The sequence below is a fragment of the Oculina patagonica genome, chromosome 5, assembly GCF_052425735.1.
Source record: "Oculina patagonica isolate OP01 chromosome 5, crgOcupat, whole genome shotgun sequence".
NCBI lineage: Eukaryota > Metazoa > Cnidaria > Anthozoa > Scleractinia > Oculinidae > Oculina > Oculina patagonica.
In genome coordinates, this window is record NC_135762.1 from 20,475,131 (window position 1) to 20,487,960 (window position 12,830).

At 40.8% G+C, this 12,830-nt stretch overlaps 2 protein-coding genes across 2 annotated transcripts in view; one reads left to right on the forward strand and one right to left on the reverse strand.

Moving 5' to 3' along the window:
• LOC144653189 (uncharacterized) overlaps positions 1 to 12,830 on the reverse strand; it is a 467,538-nt gene that overhangs the window by 402,491 nt on the left and 52,217 nt on the right. The window lies entirely within an intron of this gene.
• The window catches only part of LOC144653167 (uncharacterized), a 300,092-nt gene that overhangs the window by 253,387 nt on the left and 33,875 nt on the right, over positions 1 to 12,830 (forward strand). The gene's annotated exons all lie outside the window — the stretch shown is intronic.

Genomic DNA, 12,830 nt, shown 5'->3' on the forward strand with positions numbered 1-12,830 from the left:
AGACCGCCGAGCCACCCCCCGAGGAGACAGGTAGAGCGGCCAGGGACCAGAGCCAGAGAGCCGCCACGAGGGCCGACACACAAAGGAGGCCGGGGGAGGACAAGGACAGCCGAGCAGGAGCGAACCGAGGGAAGCGGCGCGAGCCCAGAGGGCCCGGACAGAGACGAGGCCCGAGGGGGGCAAACGCGAGGAGAACGAGGAGTGGGCGGGAGGGCGGGACCGGAGCGGGGCCCGCCCGAACAGGCCCGCACCCGGAACCCACGCAACAGGGAGACGCGGACGCCCCGCACCGAGCCAGAGCGGCCCCGACACAGACAAGACAGAGGACGGGGCCCCAGGGCACCGGGGGAAGGAGACTGTAGAACACGCTTGGACGTCGTGTTTAGTGTATATTAGCGAGAGTCGTAATAGCGGGATGTGGGGATTGAATGCGTGCCAAGCTGAGAGAGAGGGGGAGAAAGGGGTGGTGCGTGTGAGTGTTTTGAGTTTGTTTTGTAGGAGGGTAGGATGGTGAGGAAGTGAATGTGGCGCTGAAGAGTTGATAGTAGAGTTGTGAAAAGATGGAGATGCTACAAAAATTTCATAAAATAATTAGTATGGAGAGTCCTGTTCTTCTGGCGATGTTTTTGTGTTAGTGTGAGGCACACTGATAGTGGTAGTTCTGAGATAGGCGGGGGGAAAAACGGTGCAAGTGTTGGACCGGGGTCCAGATAAAATGTGACAAGTGTAGGAGGGAGGGGAGTCAGGTAGGGACTCGACCAGTTCTGCGACACACAAGGGGGGTGCAGCCGACAGAGGAAGAAGAGCGGCAAAATGGAGGGAAGTAGATGAGGCGACAGGGGAGCGTAGGATGTTGTAGAGAGGAGAGAGGGGGAGATGGAAGAGTGGAGAGAGAGAAGGACTATTTATTGGATAAAGAATAAGTGGTGTTAGTAAAGTTTTGTCCTAAAGAGAAAGCCTCGCAAGGAGAAGTGAAGAAAAGTAGATGGTTAGTCAGGTGCAAAAGGGAGAATCACGGCCCAATTTTAACTGATTGTCTCATGCATTGGGATACTCTTTAGTGTCTGGGAGGTGTGGTGTAAAAGTTGGCTTGTTGCCTAACTGCTGAGATGAGAGGAGAGCGGTAAAGTTGTGTGAAGTGCAAGAGGGGTGGACCCTAAGAGGCACCAAGAGACTCACAAGGCCAACTCTGCAGTGAGGAAGGTACCCCGACTCCAAGGTCTGGAACACTTTCTCTGACAGTGGCACTTAAGTTTGTGGCTGGTACTTTACGAAATGCTGCGCCGTGTTTCAAGAATCATTTACATTGAACAACCATCGGATACAAGGGAAAAAGATTGCTTGGGCGTGGAAGAATCGGCTGCTTTGATTGCTGCGGCCTTCCACCAATCGCACTAGAGTGAATATCGGAAGAATATATTAGTTGTTCACTGAAGTACGGGCGCTGATGCGCTCTCGTCCACCAAGAACTGGAAGCGTTGTTTTGTGAGTTCTCGTTGACCTTCGCGTCCGCGGCGACACCAGTACAAGTTTACAGATGTGAAACCAGACATTCCATTGCTGCAATGATTGTCTTCCCGAATTGATTGGAGGTTTTTAATTTCTGGGGGTCTGCTTCTGAAATGGCAGGTTTGTGTTTTGTGTTTTTTGTTTTCCGCTTGTTCAATTTTATCTGATTTTGCACGAGCTTTTTTGAGTTGTTAATTTCGCTTGTGGTATTTTCTAATGTGAAACGCACCTTAAAAATAACTCGGATGGCTCATTTTTTATTCTTTTTCGTGTTTTTCGTTTCTGTTCTCGTTATAATATTGATCAATTTCGGCGCTTTACTTCTTTACAAAACATTTTTTTTTTCATTTGCTATTACTTTCCAGCTTTTCATCTGTTACATGTGCCGAAATATCAAGTACTTTCTATCGCCGTGCAATTTGTATAGGTAATCACATGATTTCGAGTGCAATTTGGGATAAATAAGCACGACTAACAAAATTGCACAAGCCCGTAGGGCGAGTGCAATTTGTAGTCTTTGAAAAATTTACGAGTGCTTATTTATCCCAAATTGCACGAGAAAAATCATGTGATTACTTATTAATAATATTCATGAAAAAATTGCGAGAAAATAACAAGCGCAAATCTCGTACAAAAAATATTTATTCAAACTCGGCAAAAAAAAATCACTCGTTCATTCAAAACAAGGTCAAAGCCCAAACAACGTACAGGCCGGGTTTCTCAATGTTTTAAAAGTTTTTTAGCCGAAAACTCTGGCTAAACAGTTCAACGAATTATCTAAATACAAGATTCTGGGCTTTACTTCTTCCAGAGATTTTCTTCGCTTCGTACTTGTCGAGCTTTGCTTGAGCGCTTTCGACTCGACCTCCAGCCAAGTGAAGCTGTTTCGCTTTTCTTTTCAACACTTCCTTGGACAATTCTCTGTCCCGTACAGTTCTCTAAGTAAAGTGTCTTTCAAGCGATGTAGTCATTACTTTGAGGCTATCTGGTCCATAATCTTTGCCAATGTGTTTGTTTTTGAATTCGGCGAATTCAGCGTAAATAAATTCGCTCAAGCAAAGCGTGAAGCTTAGTCGGCTTGTAGTTTCGATTTCGTCAGCAATTTCCTTCTTAAGAAACCAGTTATTCCAAAAGGAGAACAAAAAACCAATGCTTTTCAGTGCTATGGTATTTAGAGCTGTCTTCTGGTCCTCTACTGTGCTCAAAACGCCAGCCATTTTTTTCACTCGCATCTCGAAGCAGCTCCAAACTTCGGGCCATTCAGATCGCGTGGAAGCGTTTGATTGGCCCCCTGTGGCTGCCTTCGTTTATTAACCAATCAGGATGCCGCGTTTGTTTCTTTTATTTGCACTGAATTTCGTCATTTCTGCTCTGAATTTCGTCATTTCTGCATCGAATTTCTTAAAAACTGCATTTCTTTAAGCCAATCAGATTCGAGAAATTTTTTGATGTATATTATTAGTGTTGTTACGAACTGGACGTTCTTAATTAACAGACGCTAAAAGCTCGATTTTTTTTTATTTCCAGGTCGAAGAAGATGTCAGGGTCAAGACAAAACAAGAGGAAGAAGTTTGGGTATTGGTCGGCCATTATTGGGTCCATGGCGGAACAATTCCTCCGTACATCTGTACTCTGCGGATAAAGTACACTGTTTCAGCCAATTCTTGGTTTTCACGTGACGTCATCAAAATCCAAAATCGCAAGACCCCTGAGTTTTTATCCTTCCGTGGCTATTAGACGTCCTTTATATATATCTTGCTGAAGGTTTTTAGTTCGATAGCATTCGCCGTCTTTAAGATAGAGCAATTTGAATTTCGGAGTTTCACGCCACACGAGATCAAAGATGGCCGCCAGAAGGCTGTCACGTATACTTAAAAAAATGCTTCATCCTGTTATTTTTAACAATCTGAACAGTTGAGATTTTGCAAGAAGTGTTTATCTATAATGTTAACTTGTTCATGGTGGTGATCTGACCGCTCGTTGTAGCAGAAGTGAATGCCAGATGTTTTTGTTGATTTCCGGCCGCCATGTTGGAGTCCAAGCAGTTGGGCTCCAACATGGCGTTTCCATACTGTGCTCTCTAAATTTGCGTGAAACATTTTGAGGGATTCCTTGAGTACGGAATACCGTACAGACCTGAGACTTGGACAAGTAGTTTATAGAGTAGTTTTCTACAACCTGTAATATTCTTGATTTTTTTGACTCAATAGTTTTGGATTTATTTTTTCGCGGCGTGACAGTTAAACCCACCTATCTTAATTATAAAACGCCGATATATACTCCGACCTTACTTAATTATAAAACCATATAAACTCTTATATTTTTTATAATTTTTGTGATACTCTTTAAAATGGGCAAACATAGTGATTTTCATCTTAGTTTCTTTCAAATAATGGGTCTTTGGCAGGATTTTACAGTTGTCACAAAACAGATAAAAACTTTGAGAGTATTGTTTTGGGGGGCGCTGGCTCACAATTAGAGACGTTTGTATGAATTTTAACCATGTTTCAAGGTCCATTAATTCGTTTCTGTTTATCCTGAAAGCATCAAACTTGGTCAAATGACCAATCTCACCGTGATTGTTCATGTGGTGGTGTCAGATAATCGATTACTTAAAATTTGAAACTCGCCCCAGCTCCCTGCGCAACCTTGGAACGGCCAATAGGTATTCCATTGAATGATAGTGCCCACGCTAGATCGTACTACGTGGTCAGTCGTGGCCAATAAGGGCCGATAGTTGGCACAAGGCGAAACACCAGGCCAAATACAAGTTGGATATTTTGTTTCCAGGAAGAGCTTCTTTACAATTGTAACTTCCGTCCTTTCTCTGATTTTAGATTTTATTTCAAAATCTTCGTCTATAGTTAATTTAAGTAGCTTTCAAAATCAACACCTATCATATTCAATAACGTAAAGAAAATGACATCCGCGGCCCATTTTAAAACATATCCTGGTCTTTTACATGTATTTCGCGGCATTTTTTTTTTCTCTGAAATCACACGTACTATCACTTCCGATAATGGAATAAGATCACCAACAACTTTTAATTATTAGTATATTCTTAACCTCTCGGTTATTGCATTTCTTCCTTTCTAATTGGCTCCGGACAACGGCAAATAAGCGAAGTTTTTCCTTATTTGAAAAATGGATGAACAATTAATGTGTTTCTAGTTTTGTCCATTCCGAGAAGAAATATTTACAATAGATGAACAAAAGTCATTTAAATTGACAAGCACTTTTCCGTTCAAAGAAAAATGTAACTCTCACAAAGTTCGATACAAACATTATATCAATATGACTGTAAGTATAAGGTAGCGTCATGAAGCTAAATGAATTGAGTAATTTTACTTTATTTTCAACTGTTTATGATTTTGTAGCTGTCGTGCGAGTCTTATGATTCGAGGAACCGCACAAGTTGTTTGTCTTTGTTTATTGGGAAATCTTAAATCTGAACAATGACTTCCATCGGTGGTCATGTCTGGGCTTGTTTATTGACATTGGTTTGGAACTCCATTAGAGATCCTGTTATAGATTTGTGTTTTACTAGTAATAGTTCTCCCGAATTTGTCAGTGGTCATTTGCTCTTTATGTTGGTTATTCAATTAGGTCAATTTGTATTCGCTATCTTAAGTATCATTAAGTAAGTCACAGAATTGTCTCAAATTTTCGAAGTTCACCGAGATTCGTACCCTTGTATAGCCACGTATGTCTACAGTTTAAAGATAAATGTGATAAAACTTCGAGGTTGTAGTAGTTAGTACTCGGCCAGTCAAGTCGCAGTTGAAGCCCAACCCATATCTGTGTCAGTGTATTAGAGTCCTGGTGCTTCTTGCACGGCTAATTCCTTAGCATATCAACAACACAAATGATTGAATGTACATAAAGCAGCATTAAAAATTAACGGGAAGATCCTAAAAACGGTTTTCATCACAAACTAGACCTAACAATTCAGGTAAGTTTGTCATTTATATCTGGACAAGGCTTTTCAATTCAAACAGGCTTTTAAACGAGCACAAACAAATGTGTAAGCAAAGGGGACAAATGTTTGTGAAGATTTCTTAAAACAACACTGCCTTTCAGTCCGAAAATGAAATTATCTTCAAAAATCAACCCCTTATTGTTCGAATATTGATTGACGAGCACAAGCTTTTAAACGAGCACAAATAAATGTGTAAGCGGAGGCGACAAATGTTTGTGAAGGTTTCTTAAAACAACACTGCCTTTCAGTCCGAAAATGAAATTATCTTTAAAAATCAATTCCTCTTTCTCCACCGGTGCAGCTGCAGTTTCTATTGTTTTTACTTCAGTTAGATTTATCGGTTCTAAGCTCAGCTGCGTTTTAGCAACATCTTTTGTCGTGATTTTCTAATACAGTGGAACCCCGATATAACAAAATGCCAAGAGAGTAGTAAAATTATATCGTTATACAGAGGAATCGTTAAATCAAAACTCCCGATATAACGATATGGCCGTAAAATTACCGAAAATATCGTGATATCGAGGTAAACCTAACAAGTAGTACTTTTTACTGCATATTAAAGGAGGATTTAAAGGAGGACGAAGAGAATAATTTTGATAAAGAGGCTTAGAACACAGTACCATTTTCGTGTGTCATCGTACAAAGCTGTTAACAGAAATCACAAAGATCACTCAATAACTGTAATGCTGTTGTATTAAATTCGATGTTTTGCAAAAAAGGGTGACTGTGAACTAATATTATATCGGGAGGATTTTACGTTCGGCCCGCTCAATTCTCATCGTTTTATCGGGAATATCGTTGTATCGAATATCGTTATATGGGGGTTCAGTCCCATACATTTTACTCTAACTTTTGCCGGGACATAGAATATTCATCGTCATATCGGGAATAGCGTTATATCGAGGATCGTTATATCGGGGTTCCAATGTATTATAAAAACACCTTAAGGTGGCTTGAGCGAGTAATATTTCCGAAGAGGTATTTTCTTTTGCTCGCTTTCTTTCCTTGTTTCATTTAGCTATATAGTGAACAACAAGCTTAACCAATTTTGGCGTCTTTCATGCAGTCGCTTCGTTTACTGAGGTCAAACTAAAATTTCCACAAATTCGCACTTATTGGATCTGATATGTTTATGCTTTCCCCGCCCTGATTATAACCAACTCGCAATACGCGCTCTTGGGTTAGTTGTCACCTCATAACCAACGAGCGCTTATGGAATAATTTTTAAATATACTAGTTTTGCTAAAAGTACACTATTCATTATCATTTCTTGTTTTTCTCTCCTCAAATTTTCACAGAAATTTGGATTCAAACGTTATTCGCAACCTTGAACGCAATGTATTTTCCGATCTTGCAACTTTATATTCTTTGTAAGTTTGACGGAACTGTTGAAACAACCTACACGTAATTAACAAGAAATAACTGGTCGAAAACCTTGAATTCATTACAAACTCGCACTTGTTGAATATGAGATGATAATGCCTTCTCCCGCCCTTATTATAACCAACTCGCGTTTGGCCATTTATCACCTCATATCCAACGTGCGTTGATAGAATAATTGTTAAATAATTATTCTAGTCAGTTATTGCTAAAAGAACACTATTAATTACCATTTCTTGTTTTTTTTTCCTCAATTTTTTACAGAACACTGAATTCTAACTTTATTCGCCACCTTGACCAGGATATATTTTCCACTCTTACAAGTTTACATATTTTGTAAGTTTGACTCAACTTACACGTAATTAACAAGAACAAACTGGTTGGAAACCTGTTATTCATCTCCCTTCGTATCCAGAGCGAAATGATCCGTGCGGTGTCTTTATTTGGTTGTTACTGGGTTCAGGATGATCGCACGCAAGTAACACAGTTATCAATTATCGAAACTAATTCGCGTTTGCTTTGGTTTTTCATCTCTACGCCTTTTGATTGGTTTGAATATCTCGTGCCACTTTGTCAATTAATAAGAAGTCAATTAAAAACCAATCGAGACTTACTCGAACAAGTTCGTTTCTTGCAGGCTTAATGTATTTGTTTTGAGATTTGGTTGGTTTACTGCAGTCTATTTTTCTTTGTGACTTGCCAGACTGTTTTACGACAGTCAGTCGAAAATCGCTCTGTAAGCGTGAAATTGAATATTCGTGTGGATTCAGATGTCTCTTAACGTCACCATGATTAAGTGCTTCTTGAAAATGTAATGGTGTTATAATTAGTAATAATTGGAAATCCACTAATAGTGGCCGCTTGGCCTTGCTAAAACGTACTGTACTAGTCGTGAAGGTGGTTTGGTTACGGACAGCTAAGAAGTAATGTGGCTCAAACTTGAAAAAGTCGTGCCGACGTTTTCTAGTTTGACAGTGTTATGTTATGCTTTAGTATTCTATGAAATGTGAGTGAACACATTCAACATGGCTGTACAAACTACAACTCTGATTTTATTACATGAAATCGAGGCAATACATAGACCGGCGAACACGTGCTCTAAATGGAGACTGGGACTAGGACTTGTATTTCACAACATCTCCCTTTTTTAACAAAAATCTTGCATGCAACATAATAAACGAAACTACAAGAAATGAGCATAAAAATCTGACTTATTCGTAATGTTCATGACTTGCATCAGACACACTGTTCTCTTAATATCAACAAAGTCTGGTAACAACTTATGAAATGTTCTCACTAATAGGTCACATAGTCTTTGAACCAAACAGGTGGTCGGATAACTCGACCACTGGAACTGACTTTCTCAGAGCTCACGGAATCATGGACTGGACTGGTGGTGTTGGTTTTGGATTCTTCTAGATCCTGCTGCTGATTGGATGCTTCAGTTGTCTTAATCAGATCGCGCCTGTTTCTTCGGTAGCTTGCTCCTTCTGAGTCAACAACGTACGATCTTGGCGCTTCGGTTACCCTGGTAACTACTGCAGGTGTCCATGTTTTCTGTCCTGGCTTTCTAACTCGAACAGTGTCTCCTGTATTCAGAGGTTTCAGAACTTTCGCATTTCGGTTGTAATACTGCTGCTGTATTTCTGGAAGACAACTGAGACCTTCCTTGATGTTTTCGGTTGGATATAGTGGCTTTAGCAATACAGGTGTAGTAGGTAGTTTGGTTCTAGTTCGACGTCCCATAAGCATCTGTGCTGGTGAGAGGCCAATTTCCTCAATTGGAGTGTTTCGGTAGTCAAGCAACCCAAGCTGATAATCCTTTCTTTCAACTTTTGCTTTCTTCATACGGTTCTTAGCTGTTTGCACAGCTCGTTCTGCAACACCATTACTCTGTGGGTATCTGGGTGATGAGGTAATATGCTTGAAACTGTATTCCTTAGCAAATTCTGCAAACTCATGGCTACTGAACTCAGGGCCATTGTCACTGACTATCACCTCAGGTATTCCATATCTTGCTAACTGAGGTTTGATGTGGTTAATCACTGTCTTGCTTTTACTGTTAGGCAAGTGTGACACCTCAAAGAACTTTGAGTAGTAATCAATCATAACCACATATTCTTTTTTGTCAAGTTCAAACAAATCAACTGCGATCTTTTGCCATGGCCTTTCAGGTAATTCATGGCTCTTGAGTGGTTCTTTTGCTTGAGAATTTCTGTACATGTTACAGGTATTGCACTTGGATACCACATCTGCTATCTGTTGGTTCATTCCTGGCCAAAACAAAATATCTCTGGCTCTTCGTTTACATTTCTCGATGCCTAAGTGGCTGCTGTGTATTACTCTTAGCATCTCATCTTGTAGCGAACTCGGTACAATCAGTTTGTCACTCCTCATTAGCAAATCAGCACACACAGAAATTTCTTCCTTAATGTTCCAATACTCACGAAGCTCAGGGTCTACTTGAGACTTCCTTTCTGGCCATCCACTTTTCACTGTGGTCCTGAGCTTCTGTAGTGTTGCATCTTTTCTTGTTGCATCTTTAAACTGTTCCAATTTCACTTCACTGATTGGCATGTTTTCAAGGGTGAGTACCTCAAATTCATCCTTTGTGTTGGCTGCAGTTTCATTGCTTTCTTCTAGAGCACGACTTGGAGTGTCTGCAATGAACAAGTTTTTGCCTGGTTCATACTCCACTTGCAGGTCATAACGCTGTAACCTTAACATCATTCGCTGTAATCTCTGTGGTGTTTGGAATAATGGTTTCTTAAACAAGGCTTCCAAAGGCTCGTGGTCGGTTTGGACTTTTACTTTCTTGCCATAAACATACTGGTGGAATTTTGTACATCCATACACAATTGCCAACAGTTCTTTCACTATCTGCGCATAATTTTTTTCAGCAGAATTAAGTGATCTGGATGCGTAACACACTGGTCTGCATTCTTGAAGCAAACATGCCCCAAGTCCATAGGATGATGCATCTACTGATACTGTAAGGGGATTTTCAACATCATAATACTGGAGTGTCGCATCACTTGTCAGCTTTTCTTTAATGGCTTGGAATGCTTTCTCTTGTCTTTCGGACCAATGCCATTCTACCTCTTTGTGCAGTAGCTCTCTTAGTGGCTGAGTTAGGTCTGCTAGGTTGGGTATGAATTTACTCATGTAATTCACCATTCCAAGGAATCTTAAAAGTGCTGGCTTATCTGCTGGAGATGGCATTTCCTCCACTACACGCACCTTGCTAGGATCTGGTTTCAATCCGTTGGATGTCAACACATGGCCAATGTATGGAACTTCAGCTGTCAAAATCTTCATTTTACTTCGGTTGAGCTTCAGTCCAACTTTACTTGAACGTTCCAACACTTTCTCTAGGCGATGGTTGTGCTCAACTTCATTTCTGCCCCAGATAAGAATATCATCAGCGATTGTCTTCACTCCACTCAAGCCCTAAAAGGCTTGAGTCATTCTCTTTTGAAAGATCTCGGGGGCTGAGTTGATACCAAATGGCATTCTAAGGTACTGGTATCGACCAAATGGCGTGTTGAATGTTAACAGTTCTGAACTTTTCTCGTCAAGCTTAATATGCCAAAAGCCAGATGTAGCATCTAGAACACTAAATACTTTGGCAACACTCAATTCAGCTGCAACTTCTTCAACAGTTTTCATAGGATAATGCTCTCTCTGGATAGCTTTATTTAGATCTCGAGGATCTAAACACAATCGCACTTTACCATTTGGTTTCTCCACGACTACTAAAGAACTAACCCATTAAGTTGGTTTCTCGGCTTTACGAATCACACCAAGTTTTTCCATGCGGTCAAGTTCTTCCTTGACTTTCTCTCTCTGAGTGAAAGGTATTTTGCGAGGTGAATGTACCACTGGACTTACATTAGGATCGATCTTAATTTGATAAGTACCCTCCAAACATCCAATACCATCGAACACATCTTCATACTTCTTAAGGATTTCATTGACATCTTGATTATTGTCACTGGACAGGTTTTCCTCCCGTTGGGTATCAACTGAGCTGACTCTCTTGACCAAATTTAAATCATGACAGGTTTGAAGACCAATTACTGGAGTGGCTGGATGCTCAATTATTTGAAATTCAACAGGGTGGGACTTTCCTCTAAGTTTCACATCAAGTGTAGCTTTACCCAACACTGGCATCTTGTGGCCTGTATAAGACACGAGTCGGGTGTTCGACTTCTTCATTTTCTCACGTGTCAGTTTACAATACAACGCATATGACAAAACATTGCATTGAGCACCAGTGTCTAACTTCATATTGACCTGGAGTTTAATTAATCACTACACTTTGCATCCAATCTTTCTGAGTCAGTGGTTTAGTTCCCAAGACCCCAATAAACAACTCATCTGTATCTGAATCATCACATGTGAACTCACTTACTTGTTTTGAACTGTCCCTTGGCTTGGACTGGCACATTTTCGAGTAATGATTCCTTTGTTTACATTTGTGGCAAACCTGACCATAGGCTGGGCATTTCATAGGCTGGTGTACTTTTCCACATCTTCTACAGTTGAACGGTTTCTTTATTTGGTTGTGCTTTCCATTTCCTCGTCTCGATTTTCCGGGTGGCTTTTTGGAATCGTCTTTCACATCGTGCAACTCTCGGTCATCCTGATCCACAACCATATTTTTCGCCTGATTTTCAGTAATCTCAGATGGCTTGCACATTTCAACTGCTCGCTCCAAATTTAAATCTTTTTCTCGCAGAAGACGTTTCCTGACCTCGTTGCTTCTGATACCACACACAATACGATCACGAATTATAGAATCATGCAATTCTCCAAACTCACAGTTTCTTGCAAGCTTGCGCAGTTCCGTGACGTAAGCATCGATTCTTTCGGTCGCTCCTTGTGCCCTCGTGTTAAACACATGTCGCTCGTATGCTACATTCTTCTTTGGCGTGCAATATTCTTCGAATTTCTTGATCACGACATCTATCTTATCCTTGTCTTCATCGCTGAGACCGAATGTATTAAAGATTTCCAACGCCTCCTCTCCGGCAACTGTTAACAAGGTCGAACACTGTACTTTCGCTGGTTTCTTGTCGAAGCCCGTCGCGTTCACTGCTGCTGAATCCAACGTCTCCAATTCTCTGCAACATTTCCCTCGAATGATAGCGGCTTCAGTGGTGAGAGTTGATTCATTATTCTCCGCTTTCTGACACCACGTTATGCTTTAGTATTCTATGAAATGTGAGTGAACACATTCAAAATGGCTGTACAAACTACAACTCTGATTTTATTACATGAAATCGAGGCAATACATAGACCGGCAAACACGTGCTCTTAATGGAGACTGGGACTAGGACTTGTATTTCACAACATGTTACTTGGCATTCTCGTCCCCATACCCCTTTCGTTTCTCTTAGCCGGCTGGGCCTTGGCACGAGGAAACAAAGGGCTCTGGGGACACAGAATTTCCAGTCCTAGATTCTAGGACTTCCGGTCTTCATGTATGCAGTCATGACGTTTCAAAAGAATGTATGAGAGAGTCGTTACGTTTTCGACTTCCGTTTAGGAATTCTTTGTTCCAAACAGCCAATCAAAAAAAATTCGAATTAATTCAAAAATCCTATGTCCCCAGAGCCCTCCGTTTTCTCGTGCCAAGCCGGCTAAGGGAAACGAAAGGGCTATGGGGACGAGAATGGTTTCTTGGAAGAAAATCACTCAACCCACTGATTACGTTTATTCACACCTTGGAGAATGAATTTATGCCTTTCTTTTGTTGTTCAAAGGTTTTGTTGGTGAACACTGAGTGCACCCTCATAATTTTGTCATAGTTTAAACAAAAACTAAGGAGACTTCTCGTGATACTGCCCTTTTAAGCAGGGAGAGAATTGAGCACACAGAGTAGGACAACTTTATAACCAAAAGCCATAATCACATGGCTTCAAGGTAAACGGCTTTAAGGTCTGCACGACTGTGATGG